A 21,671-nucleotide genomic window follows, 5' to 3' on the forward strand; every position below is an offset into this window, starting at 1 on the left:
AGAAGGGTGGTCACCTCCTCCCCATACTGTGCTGCCCAGTGCAGCAGTCTGGGAGTTGACCTTGTTTGTGAAGACAGAAGCAAAAAAAGCATTGAGTACATTAGCTTTTTTCACATCCTCTGTCACTGGGTTGCCTCTCTCATTCAGTAAGAGGCCCACACTTTCCTTGGCCACCTTCTTGTTGCTAACATACCTGAAGAAACCCTTATTGTTACTCTTAACATCTCTTTCTAGCTGCAACTACAAGTGTGATTTGGCCTTCCTGATTTCATTCCTGCATGCCTGAGCAATATTTTTATACTCCTCCCTGGTCATCTGTGCAATGTTTCACTTCTTGTAAGCTTCTTTTTTGCATTCAAGATCAGCAAGGATTTCACTGTTAAGCCAAGCTAGTCGCCTTCCATATTTACTGTTCTTTCTATACATCGGGATGGTTTTTTCCTGCAACCTCAATAAGGATTCTTTAAAATACAGCCAGCTCTCCTGGACTCCTTTCCCCTCATGTTATTCTTCCAGAGGATCCTGCCCATCAGTTCCCTGAGGGAGTCAAAGTCTGCTTTTCTGAAGTCGAGGGTCCATATTCTGCTCCTCTCCTTTCTTCCTTGTGTTAGGATCCTGAACACAACCATCTCAGGGTCACTGTCTCCCAGGTTCCCATGCACTTTTGTTTCCTCTACTAATTCTTCATGGTTTGTGAGCAGCAGGTCTAGAAAAGCCCTGCACCTAGCTGCTTCCTCCAGCACTTGCACCAGGAAATTGTCCCCCATATTTCCCAAAAACTTCCTGGATTGTCTGTGCACTGCTGTATTGCTCTCCCAGCAGATATCAGGGTGATTAAAGTCTCCCATGAGAACCAGGGCCTGCGATCTGGTAACTTCTGCTAGTTGCGAGAAGAAAGCCTCATCCACCTGGTCTGGTGGTCTATAGCAGACTCCTACCACATCATCACCCTTGTTGCTCACAGTTCTAAACTTAATCCACAGACTCTCCAGTTTTTCTGCAGTTTCATACCGGAGCTTTGAGCAGTCATACTCCTCTCCTACATACAGTGCAACTCCCCCATCTTTTCTGCCGTGCCTGTCCTTCTTGAACAGTTTATATCCATCCATGACAGTACTCCAGTCATGTGAGTTATCCCACCAAGTCTCTGTAAAATGTGACAAAAGAATCATGTGGCACCTTATAGACTAATAGAAGTATTGGAGCATGCATCTGACGAAGTGGGTATTTACCCACGAAAGCTCATGCTCCAATACTTCTGTTAGTCTATAAGGTGTCACAGGACTCTGTCGCTTTTTACAGATCCAGACTTACAGCTACAGCTACCCCTCTGATACTTGATACCAAGTCTCTGTTATTCCAAATCACACCACAGTTCTTTGACTGTTCCAGGACTTCCAGTTCTCCTTGCTTGTTTCCCAGGCTTCTTGGATTTGTGTACAGGCACTTAAGATAACTCACTGATTGTCCCGCTTTCTCAGTCTGAGACAGGAATCCTCCCCTCTTGCACTCTCCTGCTCATGCTTCCTCCCAGTATCCCATTTCCTCATTTACCTCAGGGCTTTGGTCTCCTTCCCTCAGTGAACCTAGTTTAAAGCCCTCCTCACTAGGTTAGCCAGGCTGCTTGCGAAGATGCTCTGCCTTCTTTGTTAGGTGGAGCCTGTCTCTACCTAGCACTCCTCCTTGGAGCACCATCCCATGGTCAAAGAATCCAAAGCCTTCTGTCCAACACCATCTGCGCAGCCATTCGTTGACTTCCACAATTCAACGGTCTCTCCCCAGGCCTTTTCCCTGCACAGGGAGAATGGACGAGACCACCACTTGTGCCTCAAACGCCTTATCCTTCTTCCCAGAGCCACTGAGTCTGCAGTGATCCACTCAAGGTCATTCTTGACAGTATCACTGGTGCCCAAGTGGAGAAGCAGGAAGGGGTAGCGATCTGAGGGCTTGATGAGTCTCGGCAGTCTCTCTGTCACATCATGAATCCTAGCTCCTGGCAAGCAGCAGACCTCTGTTTTCTTGGTTGGGGTGGCAGAGCTCCTCCCACAACAGAGCTGGTCACGGATGTAGTAAGGTGGTCTCCTAGTCAAGCCAAGGCTACTGCTGAGAGACTAGGGCCACTGAACCATGACACAGATGTTGCATGGCTGGACAGTGTTTGGCAAATATACCCTTCTGCCAAGTGGATCAGTTATACGCCTCTCCTCTTGATGCAGATGCTTTAGACACAGGCATAGGTTCTTGGGAATGGACTGCCACTGGACCCCGGGAATGGATACACCGCACTTTTGATGTTAACCTTATAAGCAGGAAAAGTGAATAGCTTGATTTTCAGAATTGCTCAACACTTATCACATCCACTGGTTTCACTGGGAGCTGTGTAAACGAGGCATCTCTGAAAAATCAGGGCATCACCCTATAGAAACTAGCCCTGCACATACACGAGAACGTTTTGAGCATTGTGGGAGCCTTGAGCTCACCTAAGCAGAAGATTATTCTTCGAAATCTTCTATATCACTGAGTTTAGAGTGCCTATCAAGAACTCAAGACTAAGGAAAGAGTGGATTTTTTTCAAGGGTTCAAGTCATTCTAGGGACCAAGCGATTTCAGGACTGGGATGACTGCCTGTACATTTACAAACATGCAGTGGTGTTGTAGCTGTTTGTCAGGTCCCAGGATATATGAGAGAGATAAGGTGGGTGAGGTAATATCTTTTCTTGGACCAACTTCTGGTAAGTGAGAGAGACAGATTTTCAAGGTCCTGAAAAAGAGCTCCAGGTAAGCATCTCTCTCTCACCAACAGAAGTTGGTCTAATCAAAGCTATTACCTCACTCACCTTGTGTCTCTGACATCCTGGGACCAGACAAACAGCTACACCACCATTGAAAACATCATTTATTCTGTGCAATTCCAAGCAGCAACAGAACTGCTAGATTTATATAAAGAGAAGCGAGAAATAGACTTGCAAGAGCCATACTGGGTTACCTGAGGCATGACAAACAGCAGCATGTACATGCAGAGAGGCCAAGAGAGACAATGAAGGCCCTGTCATGCAAACAATATTGATTCAGGAACAACAGATGTTCTAATTTACCTTAGTCAAACTACAGGGGAAGTCAGTTCATAACGCTGCTCTCTTCTGCACAAGTATGCTTCCTGGAACAATGTTATGAGGTCCCAGGAATTACAAGGGTTTTACATTACATATTTCTACATCAACTAATGTTAATCCAACTTTAAACAATCTGATTTTGGCAGTGACACTTCTTCCCCCCATAATATAAAAGTGGTGTTGCACAGAAAAAAGACTAGGTAAAAACAGCATCTTCTTGCTAGACAGACCAGGCTCCTGTGGCTATGTCTACACTGTGCGGTAAAGCCAGGTCTGTAAGGCCTGCAGTTGTGGACTAGGTGTTGCCAAGCCCATGTTTGAGTGTCTATACAGCACTGTAAACCTGGGTCTACAACTGCTGGACCTGGGTGTCTCAGCCACGCAAACACATCCATACTGTGCTGTGCAGACCTTCTGACTAACATCTGTGGCTTGAGCTGCGTCCATACTACAAAATGACTGGGCTTGGACACAAGTCACAGCAGGGCTCAGGCTCTGAAACAGCCCCTTAATAGAGTCCCAAGACCGGGATTCTGAGTTCTTGCTGGCCTGAGTCACATTGATTTGCGTGTGGATGGAAGGTGCGGCGGAGGGGGGTGGTTTAGGCGAGTCAGAGCCTGGGCTAGGTCTGCAGTGTAGACATAGCCTGTTGTATTAGAGTCAGATTCACTGACTACACATATTTTTACTGCTTTTTCTGCAGTTAGCCTTGCAGACACAATATAATTAAGAGGATCTGGATTCTGTTTCTTCTTTCACAAAGTAGCAACTTCCAGGCCAAACCTTCTGCCCCAATGTCGTGTTTACAGCCACTTTTCAGAGTAGCACCAAACTGACATAAATCAGCTAAGACTGAATGGCCTTTACAATATTGCTAAAAAATAGTGAGCAAACTAACAGTGAGCAGATTTGAGTTTTCTTAAATTGCAGTTACAGTTTCAGAAAAAGTGACTTTTTAAAGTGGCCTATTACACAGAATAGCTCTGACTGAGAAGAGCCATTTACTTTAGAGACTGAAATAAGTTTGTGCTCCTCATTATCCCTACAAAGCCAACATACCTATGGAGAGGAGAGCTAGTGTCTCTCCCTGCTCATGCACTGAACTTGTTACCAAAATTTAAACTACATAATTACTATTGATGACACCTGAGCTAGAAAAAAACCCAGCCTGATGCTCAGGGTGAATCTGAAGTGCTGTTCCTTCCCTCACAACTTACTAGAGGAGGGATGATATAGAGAAGGGCAGTGAGCTGGGGTTGCTGACATTTCTGTGCAAGAGCAGAGTGCAGGCATTCTAGGATAACTGCTTGGAGAGAGGCTGGGTGGGCAGGCAGGCACTCCCTCTGCCCCATAGTTTCAGTGGTAGCAGCCACTTCTGTAGGGAACCAGTGGTATGGCAATTTCCCCACTCACTCGGCTTTTCTCCTGTGATCTCTTCTGCAACCCCCAGTTATTCTGTTCATTTCTCTCTGTGAGGGAAGGCCAGTCAGAAATGAGGCAAGGACAAGGGCAGCCCTTTGAGCTCAGAAGTGCCTTCTTCCATCAAAGGTGCTGCAGGCTGAGTGGCATTGGCAGTCACATGCAGCTAGAACTGATGTCCCCCCCTTATCCCACCCAAGAGGTCTCATGTTGACCTCAAAATCCTGTTCCACAGGCTAGGAACCAACCCTGTCTGTGCTCCTCTCTCTCATCTGCTGGAAACCTGACCCTCTCCTCTCTGCTGTGCACTGCGGCATCCCAAAGCCCAGTGCTTGGCCCATCTCTCAGGGCTTCACTGTCTGCTTTCTTTTCCCTCAGTATCCTCTCATTGCTACCTTCATCCTCGGAATTCTCTCTACAAGAACAGATCCTGCTTTGTTTCAGCTTGCACTTGGTGCCACTCATGACATGACAGCACTGGGAGGGCTCTCAGCAGCAAGGATCAAGCCTCTGCATGCAAAAGCATAAGCCTCAGCTGCCTGAGATAAAACCCAGATCTGCCAGCCAAAGCTGTAGAGGTGTGTACACTGCACTGTCAACCTAGGCTCAGACTCAACTTTGACACCCCCACCCCAAACTGCCTGAGATCAGCAAGGACCCAGGTCCAAGCCCAAGTCCCTCTGAGACTAAGGTCCAAGCACTGTCATTGTGCAGTATAGATGCAGCTCAAGCTGCAGACATGAAACAGGAGATCTGTGTAGTGCAGTATGGCTGCATGAGCACAGTTGAGAGACCTGGGTCAAGCAAGTGTAAACCCAGGTTACACTGCAGTGTGGCTTCTCAAGAGCAGATCCCACAGACCCAGGCTTACAGTGCAGCATAGACATACCTAGGAGGCCCATCAACCTCTGTTTTTGGCCCAGCCACCACAAGGGAGAAGAGCGTGCATGGAGTGGGTTACGCTATCCCTGTTCCACTCTTCGGCAATTGATGATTAGGACATAGCTCAAGTTCCTGGCAAGTTTCCAATACTGCCATGGTTGGGCAAAATCTGGGCAACCTGAACCAGATGCAGCTCTAGGTATCTACTCTGTAACAAGCAACCTCAGACTCAATGGAGCAACCTTCACTTGAGGGGAATATCACCCACCAATTTGATTAAAAATACTCTCAATAAAATAAATCTCTAACTGGAAGCCAACAGCATTAATGTCAGAGACCAGGATAATACCTAGCTAAAAACTCCCTGATGCCAAAGATTGGGTATTAAAATTACAAAATACTTCTCTTGAAGCATAAATTCACAAGTACAGATACTAAAGAACAATGCAACTAAGATTTAGTATGGTCTTGCTGGGGGACACAGTCACAGACCCAAACTCCTCACAGTTCTCTGCTAACATTACATACAGGAAGCACTGGCACACCAAAGCTGGGCAAACAAACAATACATTGTGCACTGATGTTTCCTAATGCTTGACAGGAGCCTTTGATCCTGTTTTGATCAAAGTGAGCTACCCATCTCTCAGCACCAAGCTAGAAGAGAAAGTGCTTAGAGAGCTGCTGCGCTGGATGTATTGTGTCACACTGGTCTGACAGCCAAGCAGACCGTTCCACATATATCAGTTCTGAATGGTTCTCTTCTGGCTCACGGACTCTTACTTGAGTGAGTCTCACACATACGGGGACTTGGCTGGAGTCAGGACACTTACCTGGAAGCATCTCACTCATCCCAAGGCTGATGTACCCCTGACGGCTCATCTATTGCCTTCCACTCTGCTGAGAAACCTCTCCCTTTGCAAACAGAGGTGACCTCTCAAAGCCTCTGAGTCTTTTCCCCAGTAAGGAGATTAGCACCCTGTCTGTTGGAAATCTCTGCTCAGTTGTTGCCCCCTGTGTACTACACCAGCTAATTTTAGCTTCTACCTTATTGATACAAAGATACTGCTGTGATCCCAAGAACATAAAAGTCAGTGTTTTTAACTGATAGTAGTCCACATTCAAAGTCTTGATCTTTAATGCAGAAAGGAAGAGCCCACGGGAACAAATAGTTGCAGGGAAAACCATCAAGAAGTACATAAGCAATGGTCATCCCCCTGTGAGCTCTGATTTGTGACCTTGATACAATCACCTACAATAACTAGCTTGGTCCTACTTGTTTAAACATCTAAGTTTATTTACATATGCAGATCCCTTCTGATTGGTTTAAAGGATGAGCAGCAGCCATTTAATCAAAGATCAAACTAACAGAATTACTGTGTATGACAAAGTGGGGTTTCATTCATCTTGCTTTGTTGCATGTGAGTCTTAGTGTCCTATACTAATACTATGTGTACCTTAATTTCCCAGTGTACTGCACCAATACTTCAGTGGTGAGAACTGGGTCTCTGATTTTTGCTGAGGCCCTCAGGGCAGGTGAGGCTGCCCAGCTGTTGCACCTATGTAACCTGTGACCCAGGAGGGGGATGTGACCAGGTGAGACCTTTTGCCCAGGAAGTGAGACAAAGAAGGAGGAGGAGCAACAGGGGGTTGTCGGAGGTTCGATCACTGGAAGCTGGCAGTTTGTGTGCGAAGACTGGAAGAGGGAGAGTCCAGGGTGTCTGGCCCAGGACTCCCAAGATGGACTTGGCTGAAAGTCACTGATTTCTGTGCTAACAAGTTCTGTCCTACGCTGTGTTCCTGTCGACTAATAAACCTCCTGTTTTATGGGCAGCTTGAGAGTCATGTCTGACTGCAGAGTTGGGATGCAGGGCCCCCTGGCTTCCCCAAGAGCCCCACCCAGGCAGACTCACTGCGGGAAGCACACTGTGTGGAAGGGGATACGGAAAGCTCGGATGTCAGACCCAGGAAGGTTGAAGCTGTGTAAGCGTCTTGCCTTGGAGACAGTATGCTCAGAGTGGAAGCGTGCTCCTTCAGAGTCCTGACTGGCTTCATATGGAGTAGTTCCAGAGCATTGACTCAGCGACTCTGACACTGTGATCACAACCTACAAGGTCAACAGAAATGCTCAGGGCAGGGCTAGAGCAGTGGTTTTCAATCTGTGGTCTGTGGACCACTGGAGGTCTGCAGACTGTATCTCAGATTGCCAAAGGGGTCCCCAGGTTCATTTGAAATTTTTTAGGGGTCCACAAATGAAAAAAGGTTGAAAACCACTGAGCTAGAGAATCTATTCCACAGTACCAGAATCAACAACAGGGTTTTAGCTTCAGAACATTCAGACCAAGGACACAGCTAAAGTTAGAACCGTTGACAGCATTAATATATACTTCTTTTAAAATAAGTCATAAAAGCAAAGGGATGTGAGAAAACTCTGCAGCACCTCAAAGAAAACCCAAGCAGCAAACTGTTTGAGAATTCCAGCTGGTCTTCACTCTGCATTTTCGGTGTCGGTGGCCTGGCTCAAAAAAAGACAGCCCGAGACTGAAGGACATTGGGCATATACATCATTTTTACAACTTTCTTGATACTGCAGCGTCTGAAGAGAGATTACTTGGCCATGTCAGAAGAGAGGAACGTGGTATTTGTCAGCCACTAAGAAAATTGTTCAGATGACTTAGTGTCTTTTGACAAAACAAAAATGGCTTCTGACAGCTTAATTCTGGCGTAGATACACCTCAGTGAGGAATACCAGCTTTGCACAACTTGGAAAAAGCTGGCTAAGAAATCAAATTGACTGAAAACAACGTTAAATTACCATAGGCATTTAGTGACAGATACCCGCTCATGCGTACCTGAACTATCTAGCCCTACACATATGCAGATGAAGCAAATGTGCATGTGCTTTTAATTTTTAAAAACTAATGAAATAAAGATCAAAACACATGGAATATATTAAAATGCACAAAAGTCAGGAAACTTCATTATGAATCCCACAGCATCTAATTCATACCGCACTTACTAGGGCATAAAAGTTACCACTACACTCAGTCCACACAAGTAACTACTTGTATGCAAGGAAGCTGTGGAAACTATAACTGAATTTGCCCACTGATGTCTTCAAAAGCGCAGACACTTCTTTTGCGTTCATACATTAACTGGTTGTGTTGTAAGCAGAGTGGATTTGACTAAACCAAATTGTTTAAATCACTAGTCAGTAAGACTCAATTTAATCATGGATTTCTACATAAAAGTGCATACCTGTTGGTTGTTATAACCTTAATACATATTCTTCACAACTCAGAGACAGATGTAGGTTTCATTTTTATACTATACATTTTTAAAGTGATTTATTTTGAAAACTTTTCAGATCAGTTTTACAGCTATATCAGAAAATGAATGATTGTTCGGTTATTTCATTTACCAGAGGGAGGTGAACTATCTCCTGTTCAACAGGTTAATCATTGACATCTGGAGGATTTTCTCGCCATGCTGTATTAGGAGACCATCACCAGAAAGATATTTAAATTGTTTTATTTAACTAAAATAACAACGTTATGTATTCTGGATTCTTCTTCAACAACAAACATAACAAAACTAGCATATGAATTTTGAACGTAGTTAAACATTCAAGTTTTTTAAAATCAGGTTTGTTTTTGTTAAACATTGTTAACTAAAATAGTTAAATGAAATATTTTTAAAAAATCGACTATGTCAGCCAGGTCAACAGGAGAAACTTAAAATACTGGCTTCTGCAGCTAACTCAGTTGTCTTCACCTTCATTTTCCTGTTTGTTCATAATCTGGAAAAGAAAAAACAAGATTTCCTGCTTTTTCAGGTCCCAAACGATCAATCAGTTTGGAATGAATTAGTCCAAAAGGAAGAAAATATTCTTTCTACACCAGCAGAAGATGCTACTGCTGTTAAAAGTGAGATCATCACTTCACCGGTCTCTGAACCCAAGTGCTTAAGTGACTTCCACCAGATCACTGGTGTGACTTTCTTTAAAATGTCATCAGCAAACATTTCTTGAATGTTCACCCTTGGCTCTGAAGTTTATTATAGTTGGCATTATGAAGGGATGATTACTCAATGTCCATGTCATAGCCAACTCCTCTTCTTCAGCAGTTAAGGTTTGACCCTGGAACCGAGTATTGAGAATATTTGCAAGAAAATGAGCTGGATAGTGCTTGTCCCATTCTTTTTTGAATGCTTGTAATTTAACTCTATCATTGCATATTTCTCTAAGATCTCTCAGTTCCTTCAAAATTTCAACGTCAGCAAAAAAATTGCTATTTTCCTGCATTTTGTTCAAGGCTACAGAAATAGGCTTCAGGGTACTCAGCATTTGTTCAACATTTCTCTTAAGCCCAATGTTGAGAACTTTGGCTGTGACAGTGCCGTCTATTTTTTCATGAGTTTGTTCACAAACTGTCATCTGATTAGGTCAGTTCTTGATTTAGCGCTCAAAACAGTCCGCTACTGAGTTCCACTGCACATCTTGTGGCAGAGTTAGCTAGGTTCCTCCCACTTTTTTCAGAGCAGCTGCTGCAAAATGGTTGTTACGGAAGGATTTTGCAATTTCAACAACATTAGCCTTTATTTTTGGAACACTGAAGTCTTTGGCTAGGAGATGCATGAAATGAGCACTGCAACCATAGAAGTGTGCCCTTGCTGCCAAGAAGGCTAATGGCATTTTGGCCTGTATAAGTAGGGGCATTTTCAGCAGATCGAGGGATGTGATCATTCCCCTCTATTCAACATTGGTGAGGCCTCATCTGGAGTACTGTGTCCAGTTTTGGGCCCCACACTACAAGAAGGATGTGGAAAAATTGGAAAGAGTCCAGCGGAGCGGCACCAAATATGAGCACTTAGAGGGCTTGAGGCAACAACTCAATGGTACTTAGAGCAGCTGGAGCAGCAACTCCTGAGATGGAGCAACTGGATTCAGTTTAGCTCGATGCCAGAAGCAGAAGAATAGAGCGTTGAGCTGTGATAGAGCTTCTACAACTACCATAAAGGGGGTTCCACAAGTAGAGGCTTGGATTAGTGTATCAGATGAACAGAACAAGGAGTAATGGTCTCAAAGTTGCAGTGGGGCATGTCTGCTATTAGTGAAAAATTCACTAGGATGGTGGGGAAGACCTGGAATGGGTTACCTAGGGAGGTGTGGAATCTCCTTCCTTAGAGGTTTTTAAGGTCAGGCTTGACCAAGCCCTGGGCTGGAGATTTAGTCGGGGACTGGTCCTGCTTTGATTCAGTGGTCGGACTAGATGATCCCCTGAGTCCCTCACCCGATGTTCTATGATTCTATTCTGTGTTTCGCAGCTTGGACTCTCTTCACACTCTTATAATAAATTTACATTCTGAATACATTTCGCAGCACTTGCTCGTGACAAGCTAGCATACTAGACATTATGATTCACCCCCCCCCACCCGTTTCTTATAGCTTTTACTGCTACTTCTTGTAGCATTCTGCAACATGTGCATTTCCTGATGTATCAATTGTTTCTGTAAGGAAGATATTTCCTTCTTCTGTTGTCACACAAGCACAAACAACAGGATCATTGCGGACATTGCTCCACCCATCAAGACTCAGGTTAACAATTTCATCCTCTAGACCTTTTGCACACTGCTCAATTTCTCTTTCACACTTTATCCAGCAATACGCCTGCAACATCTGCTTTGTTGGGTGAACTGTATTCTGGTCTTCATGACTAAACCATGTAAATGAGGTGTGGGTTCTCAATCACACGGAAAGGAAAGTTTGTTGCATAAACAAACCGGGCATTTTTTTCCATCAGTTACCTCTCTTTTTGTAATCTGCTGGTTCTTATGATAAACTTATCTATGGTTGTTTCTGGATGATGGAGTTTTTTTTTCTGTTTTGCTACAGGTTACACTGTGGCTCTGTGATATACATGATGTGACTGAAACATGATTGGCAGATAACTCTGAAACTATAGAAAATGATGGTGATTTTGAAGGTGGATAGTCTTCAGAATCCTGTATGTTGAGGATGGAGTCTCAACAAAATAAGTCAATGTAGTTAACTTATTCCTATACTGCTCATTTAGTATTACTAAATTATTAGCATTCACTGACAGTCAGTACTACTTTCAAGGTGAAACTGTAAAAGGAAGATCTGCCTATTTCAGCTATTTATTTTTTAATCACAACTGCATCTAAAAGGATAATACCATAGAGTAACTATGTTTTTTTGCTCAAACATGAGAATTCAAGAATAGTCCAGAAGGAAAACATGCAGTCCTAAAGAAAGAAGTGTGAGATAAAAAAAAAAAAAAAGTTTACCAACCTGAAGGTCCTGAAAGTGCAAACATGTTCCTTTCACCATCTTCAATGCAGTTTCCTCCTGAGAAGGAACACTTCTCATAATGTTGTTTCATTCAGGCAAGCAGGCCTTGCATTTTTGTTGCACTGTTTGCATTATGCATGCATGCCTGTCTTACTCACAGGCAGAGGAACTTCATTAAAATATTCCCAAACTGTGTCTTTTACAGCCTGCTGCCATTATATCTCTTCCCTTTTAGTGAGAGAATGCTATGGTAGATCTCAAATCAATGAAGGCTGCACTCAGAAAGACATCAAGAATTCTGGAATATGCTGCTCAAATAGTTTCACTTTTGTTTCTACTGCCTGTCCCTCCCTTCTGACATTTATCTCCAGACGACTTCCTTGTCCAGATCTATTCCGCTCCAAACAATCTTCTATTCATTGTGTGATGTTGCACTCTATGATTTTATGAAAATATGCTAATGAGTGCAAATATAATGTAACTCCAATATGCTTCATGCAAAAGGTATCTTGTAAGGTATCATTACAAAGCTCAATCTACTGAGTGTGGTCATCCTATTTGTATAAATGTATCATTCTTGTATCTGAAACTAAAAATTTGAAATATAACTGAGTTCCTATTGTAGTTATGCAAAGTGTGGGCCATTAATGGTGGCTTGGAATCTTGATGGCTCCCATTAACCAGGACAATTGGTTGCACATGGCTATTTACTTGCAAGTCTTCCTGTATATCTGTGTCCTGGCAAATGGGCAATGAAGTCTTACAGCGATATGTGATCATGTCATCTGAACTAGAATTCATCTTTAACCTGGTGCTTTTCCATTTAGAAGGAGAGGTGGGAACCCAGAGGGGACAAAGGATTCCTGCCTTGTGCAAAAAATATATAAGGGGGTGGAACAGAAAAGTGGGGGCTGCAGTCATGAGAAATCACCTAGATACCACCTGAGCTGGAACAAGGACTGTACCAGCAGAAAGGATTGGGCCCAGACTAGGAAGGTGTCCAGTCTGTGATAGAAGCTTATTGAAACATGTGAGGGTGAGATTTTAATCTGTATTCAGTTTTCTTACTGTATTAGGCTTAGACTTGCGTCTTTTATTTTACTTTGCTTGGTAATTCACTTTGTTCTGTTACTACTTGGAATCACTTAAATCACTTTTTACTTATTAACCCAGAGTAAGTATTAATACCAGGGCGGGGGGGTGGGGGGGGCAATAGCTGTGCTTCTCTCTCTATCAGTGTTACAGAGGGCGAACACTTTATGAGTTTATCCTGTATAAGCTCTATAGAGGGTAAAAAAATAAATCTATTTGGTGTTTAGACCCTATTGGGAGTTGGGTATCTGAGTGCTGGAGATAGGAGCACTTCTTAAGCTGTTTTCAGTTAACCCTGCAGCTTGTGGGGGACATGGCTCAGACTTGGACCCATGTTCGCAACAGGTAAGCATGTCTGACTCAAACAACACAAGGTACTGGAATCCCAAGCTGGCAGGGAAAACCGGCTCAGAGGTAGTCCCAGCACATCAGGTGGCAGTCCCAAGGGGGTTTCTGTGACCCAACCCATCACACACTGAACTTTTTGAAACTTTGCACTTTTAGAGAGAGGTAAGGGATTGATACTGTGTACATAAGTTTGCAGAGGGACAATATGGTTGAGGTCTGATATTTCTCACCTCTATATTATTTATTTATCTAAAAACATTTTTGCTGTTAATAAGGATGTTATCATCTCTGGAGAGACAAATCCACAGTTTAAGAACTGCAAAACGAAGCATCTCTGATGGTATCTTCTAGACTGAACACTGAGTCCCATTGGATAGATAGAAAGATTAACCTAAATAAGCTATACAGAAGATCCTAGAACCCCATAAGATTGGGTCCCTAATCCATGAACTATTGGAACTCATTTACAAAATTCTTAAATATTACAAGAATATATTGTCTCATACTATAGAATTAGACTTTATAATCCCTATTCCATGATGAGATATCTTTGAGCTATAATGTATCTTAATATTATCTTTAGATAGGTTTTTCCCCCTCAAAAAGCATTTTATCAAAAAAATCCAATTAAAAACGTTAATTTTTATCCACCTTGCTTGTAAGACGACGACAACAAAAGAGGTTACATAGAGAGGAAGATATGATGTAACAGTGCCTGTAGAATTTAACAAAACAGTAAGATGACAGGCTAATAAAATCATGGGGTTAGAAGCATAAGGAATCCACTCTGCTAGTACAACTGTTCCTATAAAATCTGTAAAGATTTTGAAAGACAGAACAATAATCCTTACATATACTTGGCACTTTTCCTACACAGCTCCCAGAGCACTTTAACAGTAAACAAGTGTAAACATGTATACAGGCCAAAAGCTGCCAACATGCATCAGCAATCTGATTTTCAGAGATGAAAGTATACAGAGTTCAAACAGATTACAGACAACAGATCCCAGTGTTCCATTTAGGCTTTCAAAAAAAATAGCAGGTCTGCTGCTCACACAGCAGACAAACTTCCAACAGCTGAATTGCTGTCTATCTAGTTACTATTTCAACATCCTGCAAAAAAATGGTTAAATCTCTAATGGAATAGACTAACACCAAGGAGGTTCTACATTGCTTTTTTAGTTTTTGCAAATTCTAGGAATTTGAACTTGGTGGTTAAAATAGCAGAAAGAAACCATACAGAAAGTAGAGATGCAACAATACATCAGCTGTTTGATTAATAGATTTTCATAGATTCGAAGGCCAGATGAGACCATTATGATCATCTAATTCTGACCTCCTACGTAACAGGCCAGAGAATTTTCACCAAAATTGTTTCTACCAAAACATCCCATTTTAATTAAAAAATGGGATCTGGTGGAGTATCCACCATTACCCTTGGTAAATTGTTCCAATGGTTAGTTACCTTTACTGTAAAAAAATTTAGGCCTTATTTCCAGTCTGAATTCCAGCCATCAGATCGTTTTACACCTCTCTCTGCTTGACTGAAAAGCCCATTCTTAGTAGGTACTTATAGACAATAATCAAGTCAACCTTTAAACTTCTCTTTGAACTCCCTGAGTATTACACTATCAGGCATGTTTTCTAATCCTTTAATCATTCTCCTGACTCTTCTCTGAACCATCTCTAATTTATCAACATACTTCTTGAATTGTGGGCACCAGAAATGATCACAGCATTCCAGCAGCGTCACACCAGTGCCAAATCCAGAGGCAAAACACCCTCTCTACTCCTATACAAGATCCCCCTGTGCATGCATTCAAGGATTGCAGTAGTTCTTTTGGCCACAGCACCACACTGGGAATTCATGTTCAGCTGATTATCCACCACCACCCCCAAATCTTTTTCAGAGTCCTTCATCCTGTATGTAAGGCCTATGTTCTTTGTTCTAAGATTTACACATTTACGTTTAGCCACATGAAAATGCATACTGGTTCCTTACACTCGTTACCAGGTGATCCAAACTGCTCTGTATGAGTGACCTATCCTCTTCATTATTTACCACTCCCCCAATTTGGGTATCAGCAGCAACTTTATTATTAGCGATGATTTTATATTTTCTTCTAGGTCACTGACAACAATGTTAAATAGCATATGGCCACAAACAGATCCCTGCAGGACCCTACTGGAAACATTCTGATGACGACTCTCCATTTATAATTCTTGTTCTTCTTCCATATGGTGACACTGGAACACTGAAAACAATGGCGTGACTACAGTTGGATCTTAAGGTCTTTTATCCAGTCCACAGCAGAGGGATTAGCCATATGAACGGCTGCGACACCTCCAAGATGAGCATGTGACTGTCTGCGATTCTTCCAATAGTTTGCATCCCACCACAGTCACACAGTTTGACGATTCTCCCTCTTTCCATCTATGGAGTAAATGTGCACATCTTCCATATCATTTGCGAATATGGTTTAGAGCTGTCCATACACACCATGGGGAGGGGAAGCCTGGCACTTGCACAGTTGGGTCGATTAGAATTTTGTTTGGCATGTTGGCAGCTGCCCAGGCTTCAGACATCTTTTGCAAACATCCTTCTCTTCTGTGAGGAGGGCTGTGGCATGAGATCAGAAGAGTTTTCTTGATTTTAGTCAGTGGCAAGGGGCTGTTCTAGATCATGGTGGAGCAGTAGTGTGTTATTTGCCATAATCTTTATGTACTCCCTAACTGTTACAGTATCTTGTTCGATAGTTGCTCATGCAATGTTAGCCAATACTGATAGCCATGGGAATGGCACTGGTGTGAGGATGCAGTTAACTATGCAAAGAGCGCTGTTAATTTCAGTGTCCACTAAAACAGTGTGTGAGCTTCCGCTCCAAACTGGGGCATAGTGTGGAATGGACCAGAGCTAGTGTCAATATTCAGAGCGTGTGGGCATCACTTCCCCAAGATATTCCTGCAAGCTTCTGTATGATGTTGACTCTGGCCTTTGTTTGCCTTTTGGTTCGTTCAAGGTGGCGACAGAAGCTGAGCATGCAGTCCAGAGTTATCCCCAAGTACCTCAGATTATGATTGTGCATTGTGACCCACAGAAATTGATAGGTAATGTCTTCTTGGCCTGGGTATTATTCAAATGGAGAGCTCTTTCAAGGCAGAGCAGTTAAGGCCAAATGCCACAAGTAGGATTCTAGTGTTTTTAGGTCTCATTCTAGAACAGGCGTTCTCAAACTTCATTGCACTGTGATCCCCTTCTGAGAAGGGAAGTTACTACACAACTCCAGGATGGGGGACTGAAGCCTGTGCCCACCCAAGTCCCACTGGCCCTGGTGGGGGGCCAGGGCCAAAGGCAAAGCCTGAGTCCCACCACCTCGGTGGGGAAGGGGTCTAAGCTGAAGCGCCAGGAGGCCTGAATCCCTCAGGCTTTGGCTTGGACCCCAAGCCCAACCCACAGTTTGAGAACCGCTGTTCTAGAACATTTTAAGACCTATCAGTTAGTCAGTTTTTAATCCATTTCACGTGTGCCGTGTTAATTTTATATCGTTCTAGTTTTGTTTTTTTAATTGAAATTTCATGCAGTTAACGAGTCAAACATCTTACAGAAATCTGTCATGTCAACAATATTACCTTTAGCAACCAAACTCGTAATCTACTCAAAAAAAAAGATAAGTTACTTTAACGGGCTCTATTTTACATAAACCCATGTTGATTTGCATAACCCTTTAACTCTTTATTAAAATCGACTTCCATATTAGCTGCTTCATTACCTTGCCAGGGATCAATATCAGACTGACAACCTATAATTACCCAGGTCAGCCCACTTACTCTAAGAATTTGCACATTAGCTTTCTTCCAGTCTTCCGGAACTTCCCCAGTCCTCCAAGACTTACTGCAAATCAGCATTAACAGTCCAGTGAGCTCCTCACCCAGCTCTTTTAAAAATCCTGGATGCAAGCTATCTGTATCTGCTGATTCAAAAAAGTTTAATTTTAATAAGCTTCTGTTTAACAACCCCCAGAGATGCAAGTGGAAGGCAAATAATGTTATAATCTGACACACACACCCCACCTTCCCCAATGCAGAACAGAAATATTTAATATTTCTGTCTTTTCTGAATTATTAATTCAGCATTTCCACTTAATAGTGGACCAATACGATTGTTAGGTTTCTTTTTGTTCCTAATACATTTTAAAAATATCTCTTATTGTCCTTAACTCTGCTGGACAGATTCCTCATTCCCTTTGCTTTCCTTAACAATTTTCTAACATTCCTAGCATGTAATTGCTCAGGACTTTATTCTGTTTGCACACTATAAATGTGATCATGTCATGATCACCTGTATTTAAGTTACCATTAATTTTTAGTTCTTTCATCAGTTCTTCTTTATCTGTCAAGACCATGTACAATAGGACATACTATACACTATTATGGTAGTTGATGTTTAAAGTATATCAGTAAGGACAACACTTAAGACTTTAATCAGTACTTTTGACCCACAGAGATTAGGAATGTTGTGCATTTTGGACATGGTCCACATCAAGGAGCAATACATATAAAAAATTGTTACAAATTCATAAATGTAAGAGCATCAGATCCCTTCCTTATGTAGTGCTGATAAAACCAGAGGGATCTATTTCTATGGCAGCTAAAAACAGAGAGCTGTCTAGAGGAGCCTAACACTGTATGATAAAGCAACATTTACGTCATTTATGCCCAACCAGAATAATTTTATTATTTGTTCTCATCATCTAAAAATTAGAGAGAAAAAGCCAGACCAATTAGAATACCATAGGGCTAGAGGATCCATGCCTGTGTTAAGCTGGGACTTAGGTCACATGGCCCTAGCTTGACTTGGGCCTGGAAGTCTTCTGGCTGTATCCCAGAGTTCCTTGGGGCAACCTCCTTTGTTGGCATAGAGTGGACTATCTGTGGTACAGTCTATTTCACTCTATTGCCAAGGTAAGCAGCACCTCCATTTGCAAAGGACAGCAGCTCAGATCGGGGTAACCAATTGTCTGCTGAACACTGGTCTGCACACTATCAGAAAACCTGCAGGGTTTTCAATGGAGACCAGTCAGAAGGAGCTTTTTGCAAAGAGAGCTGCTTCCTGGTCAAAACAGCAGATGCATGCTGCTCAGGTACCCCAGTACTCAGCTGCCCTGCAGGGAGGCAGAGCAGCAGAGCTCCCAGTTGAGCACAGCCTGGGGAGGGATGATCCCCAACACCCCAACCACTTCCCTCCTTGCAGAGGAGGCACTTGGTCGCTGCTCCGCCCCCACCCAGGGCAGCCTGTGCAGGGGCACCTGGGATGTATGCACTGTCAGGACAGCAAGTGGGAGCCAGTCCCAAAAAAACTCCCCTCAGCCTCCTGCGGCAGCGGTTCCAAATCCTCCTTGCTGCCGAATAGAGCTTGCTAGGAGCAGGGAACAAAGCCAAAAGGCAGAAGGTGGCTCCTAGCTGCCAAGATTTTGGGGGTCATCCTTCCCTCACCCCAGCCACACTGAGCCGGGAGCTCTGATACTCCCCCTCCCTGCAGGGCAGCCACTTGGTCCTGCTCTGCTCTCTGGCCCTTGCTCCTGGGCCCCCCTGCCCTCTTTGGGACTGCATGTGCAGGGGTGCGCAGGCTGTGTGCACCGTGAGGGCAATGAGTGGGAGCCAGCCCCAAAACTACCCCACAGCCTCCCAGGGATCCCTTACGCCTACCTCCTGGGGTGCAGCAGGGGCAGAGATAAGGGATCCTGGGGTGGGGGGCGGTGAGGTGGTGCTGAAGCACACTGCACACCACACCCTGGGAATGCACGTCACTGCTCTGGTGTGTGTATGTGCATGCTTTTCCTCGGAAACCTGCATTTTATGTCAAACTTCAAAACAGACAAAAATAACTAAAAAAAACCATCCAACCAAAAACACCTTCATTGAATGTTCCATTTTAAAATTAAGAACTGCAGAGTTTAATTTTAATAGTTTGACAGCCTTGGAGACTGATGTCCTCATTCTCAAAACATGTGCACGTGGGCATTTTCATGCCAATGTTACTTTAGCACAATTGTCGGATTAGATGGTAGTTCAGTATAAAGCCATCTCCAACTGCAGTCATTCTACTAGGACAGCTATCAAAGGAGCTTGTTATGCAGTGCGTCTCCTCCTTATGGGCACCCGAGTCCCATTAGTAGCACCATCACAGTTAGGAAACAGGGTGGATAATAGAATTTTCCCACGGTGCAAAACATTTGTAGGACTAGAGCAAAGGTTTTCAAATGTGGGCCGTGCTCTGTGGAGGAACATGCAGAAGGCCAGAGCTTGGAGAGGGAGCGTCTGCTCCCAACTGAACTCTTTCTGTCTGGGTTGGGGAGCACAACCAAAAATTTTAACTCAAATGGGGGATCTCAGCTCAAAAAGTTTGAAAACCACTGTGCTAGAATGTTGACTCCAGCGGTGGGGGATGGCACTAGTCACTCTGGGATAGTGTTACTTTGATCCAGGTTTGTGCATTGCAATGTGGATGCCAGAGCACTGGGTTTGAACACAGGTCAGAAAATCCTTAACCTAGGGTTAAAATGCAGTGTGTCTAGTGCATGTGCAGTGCAGGGTTCCCTGACACAGGTCAGCTGACTCGAGTCCCACTAACTCGAGGCTTACATTGCTGTAACCTCATAATCAACTGAACTCCACCATGTGAGGGTCACCCAATCCCCATTACCCGGCCCGCTTACTTATATCCACGACTGTCTGTGACTTTTTGTATGAGTGATGTACCCTCATTGCTTCCTGACTGTATCTTGATCCCGCCCACCGTACACCCTGCATTGGGGACATTGCAGACTGTATATGCTATGTGCTGTCCGATACCAAAATACTAGTGTCCCCCTATACTCTGTATGTTATCCCGATGACCAATAACTGACATTTCAAACTCTCTGTACCATCTATTTTTAAAACATTTTCTAATAAACTTTTTAATCTCCTGAGGTGGAGAATAATGTTCACACCATCTGAGACCTACCCTTTCAAGCTGTTTTCAAATACAGTAGGATACAGAAATTTTCAAATTATGTCATAATTGAACCATGGGGGTTGGGGAGAGAACTAAAACCGTAGTCAGAGTGACAAGATTTTAAACTGAAAAGGTGGATCAGAGAATATATTTTATTGGACCAACTTCTTTGGGGGGGGGAGAGACGAGCTTTCACACCACACAGATCTTCTTTAGGTCTGAGAAACTTAAAAAAAAAAAAAAAAAAAAAAAAGTGTCTCAGCTAAATACAAGGTGGAACAGATTGTTTAATGTTAAGTACTTAACACGTTTCAAGGGACAATTCCAGGAGAAGTGGCCAGTTGACACCCCTTCAGTCACAAGGAAGAAAGGAAGGAAGAGGGAGAAAAGCCGCTGGGGAGGCAAGGTGTTAGTGGGTTGCTGTAATAAGCCATAAATCCAGCATCTCTATTCAGTTCCTGATTTTCAGTGTCTAGCAAAGTTATGAATTTAAGCTCCCAGGCTTGTCTTTTGAAAGTGCTGTGCAGGTTTCTAACGCGAACATTCTATATGTGACCTATTAAGTGTTCGCCCACAGGTGACAGCGTGTTTTTACCTTTTATCATTTTCCTATGTGAATTCATTTGAGAGCATAATGATTGCCCCAATAGCAACTATATGGGAGAAACCAGACATTTAGTGCACTGGATGAGGTATACCACATGTTGTGATAGGCAAGTGTAGGACCTATGGATTCTGAAAGGTGTTTTGTGGGGGTGCTGATCATTGTAGCAGTGGAGATATGTCTGCAAGTTTCACATCTGTTGTTCTGGCGGGGTCTAGTGCCACTATTCATTAGTGTATCCTGGTCTATGGGGAGCTTGCTTCTGATGAGCTTAGAGGTTGGGGGTGTGTTTTGAAGTCCAGAAGAGGCGGGGGTTCAGGAAAGATTTCTTTCAGGATAGTGCTTCGAGGAGAATCTGAACTCCTGGCTGTAGATAACAGATTTCTTGGTGTGTTTGGGGTGGTTACTGGATCTATGAAAGTAGGTATGGTGATCCATGAGGCTTTTGTATAGTTCCATTGTTGAAGCTGATTGTGGTGTCCAGGAAGTTGATGCTGATGTGGGAGTGTTCCCGAGAGTTTAATAGATGGGGGGGGGGGGGGCGGAGAATGTTAATGGGCCACTTCACCTTGAATGATCCCTTGAAATATGTTAGCCACTTATGCTAAACAATCCTTTTTCACCTTGTATTTAGCTGTGACATTCTAAGGGCACGTTTACACTGGCAAAGTTACAGTGCCACTTGGAGTGCAGAAGAGAAACCGCTGTTGTGTGTTCACCCTGACAGCTGCCTGCGCAATAGTGTGTTCACATTTGCAGCACTCACAGCAATATTCTGAGCGGTGCATTCTGGGGCAGCTATCCCACAGAGCACTTTTCTCTTTTCCGCTAAGACTTGTGGGAAGGTGTGTGTGGCCGGGGTGGGAGAGAGAGTCGAGGTGGCCGGGGCAAGAAGCGCCTGTTCTC

The 21,671-nt window shown here is 43.5% G+C and overlaps 1 protein-coding gene and 1 long non-coding RNA gene across 6 annotated transcripts in view; one reads left to right on the forward strand and one right to left on the reverse strand.

Moving 5' to 3' along the window:
- The window catches only part of IP6K1 (inositol hexakisphosphate kinase 1), a 90,750-nt gene that overhangs the window by 51,899 nt on the left and 17,180 nt on the right, over positions 1-21,671 (reverse strand). Inside the window, exon 2 of one of the 5 annotated variants that reach the window (XM_032765777.2) lies at positions 11,725-11,781. The exons of 3 other annotated variants lie outside the window; for them this stretch is intronic. The gene's annotated coding sequence lies outside the window, so the exon portion shown is untranslated. Of the gene's footprint in view, positions 1-11,216; positions 11,460-11,724; positions 11,782-21,671 lie in introns of those variants that run through there. One more of the 5 variants, XM_075072964.1, reaches the window with a different exon arrangement.
- The window catches only part of LOC142047841 (uncharacterized), a 319,231-nt gene that overhangs the window by 27,337 nt on the left and 270,223 nt on the right, over positions 1-21,671 (forward strand). The window lies entirely within an intron of this gene.

This window comes from Chelonoidis abingdonii, chromosome 16 (genome assembly GCF_003597395.2).
Source record: "Chelonoidis abingdonii isolate Lonesome George chromosome 16, CheloAbing_2.0, whole genome shotgun sequence".
Lineage (NCBI taxonomy): Eukaryota > Metazoa > Chordata > Testudines > Testudinidae > Chelonoidis > Chelonoidis abingdonii.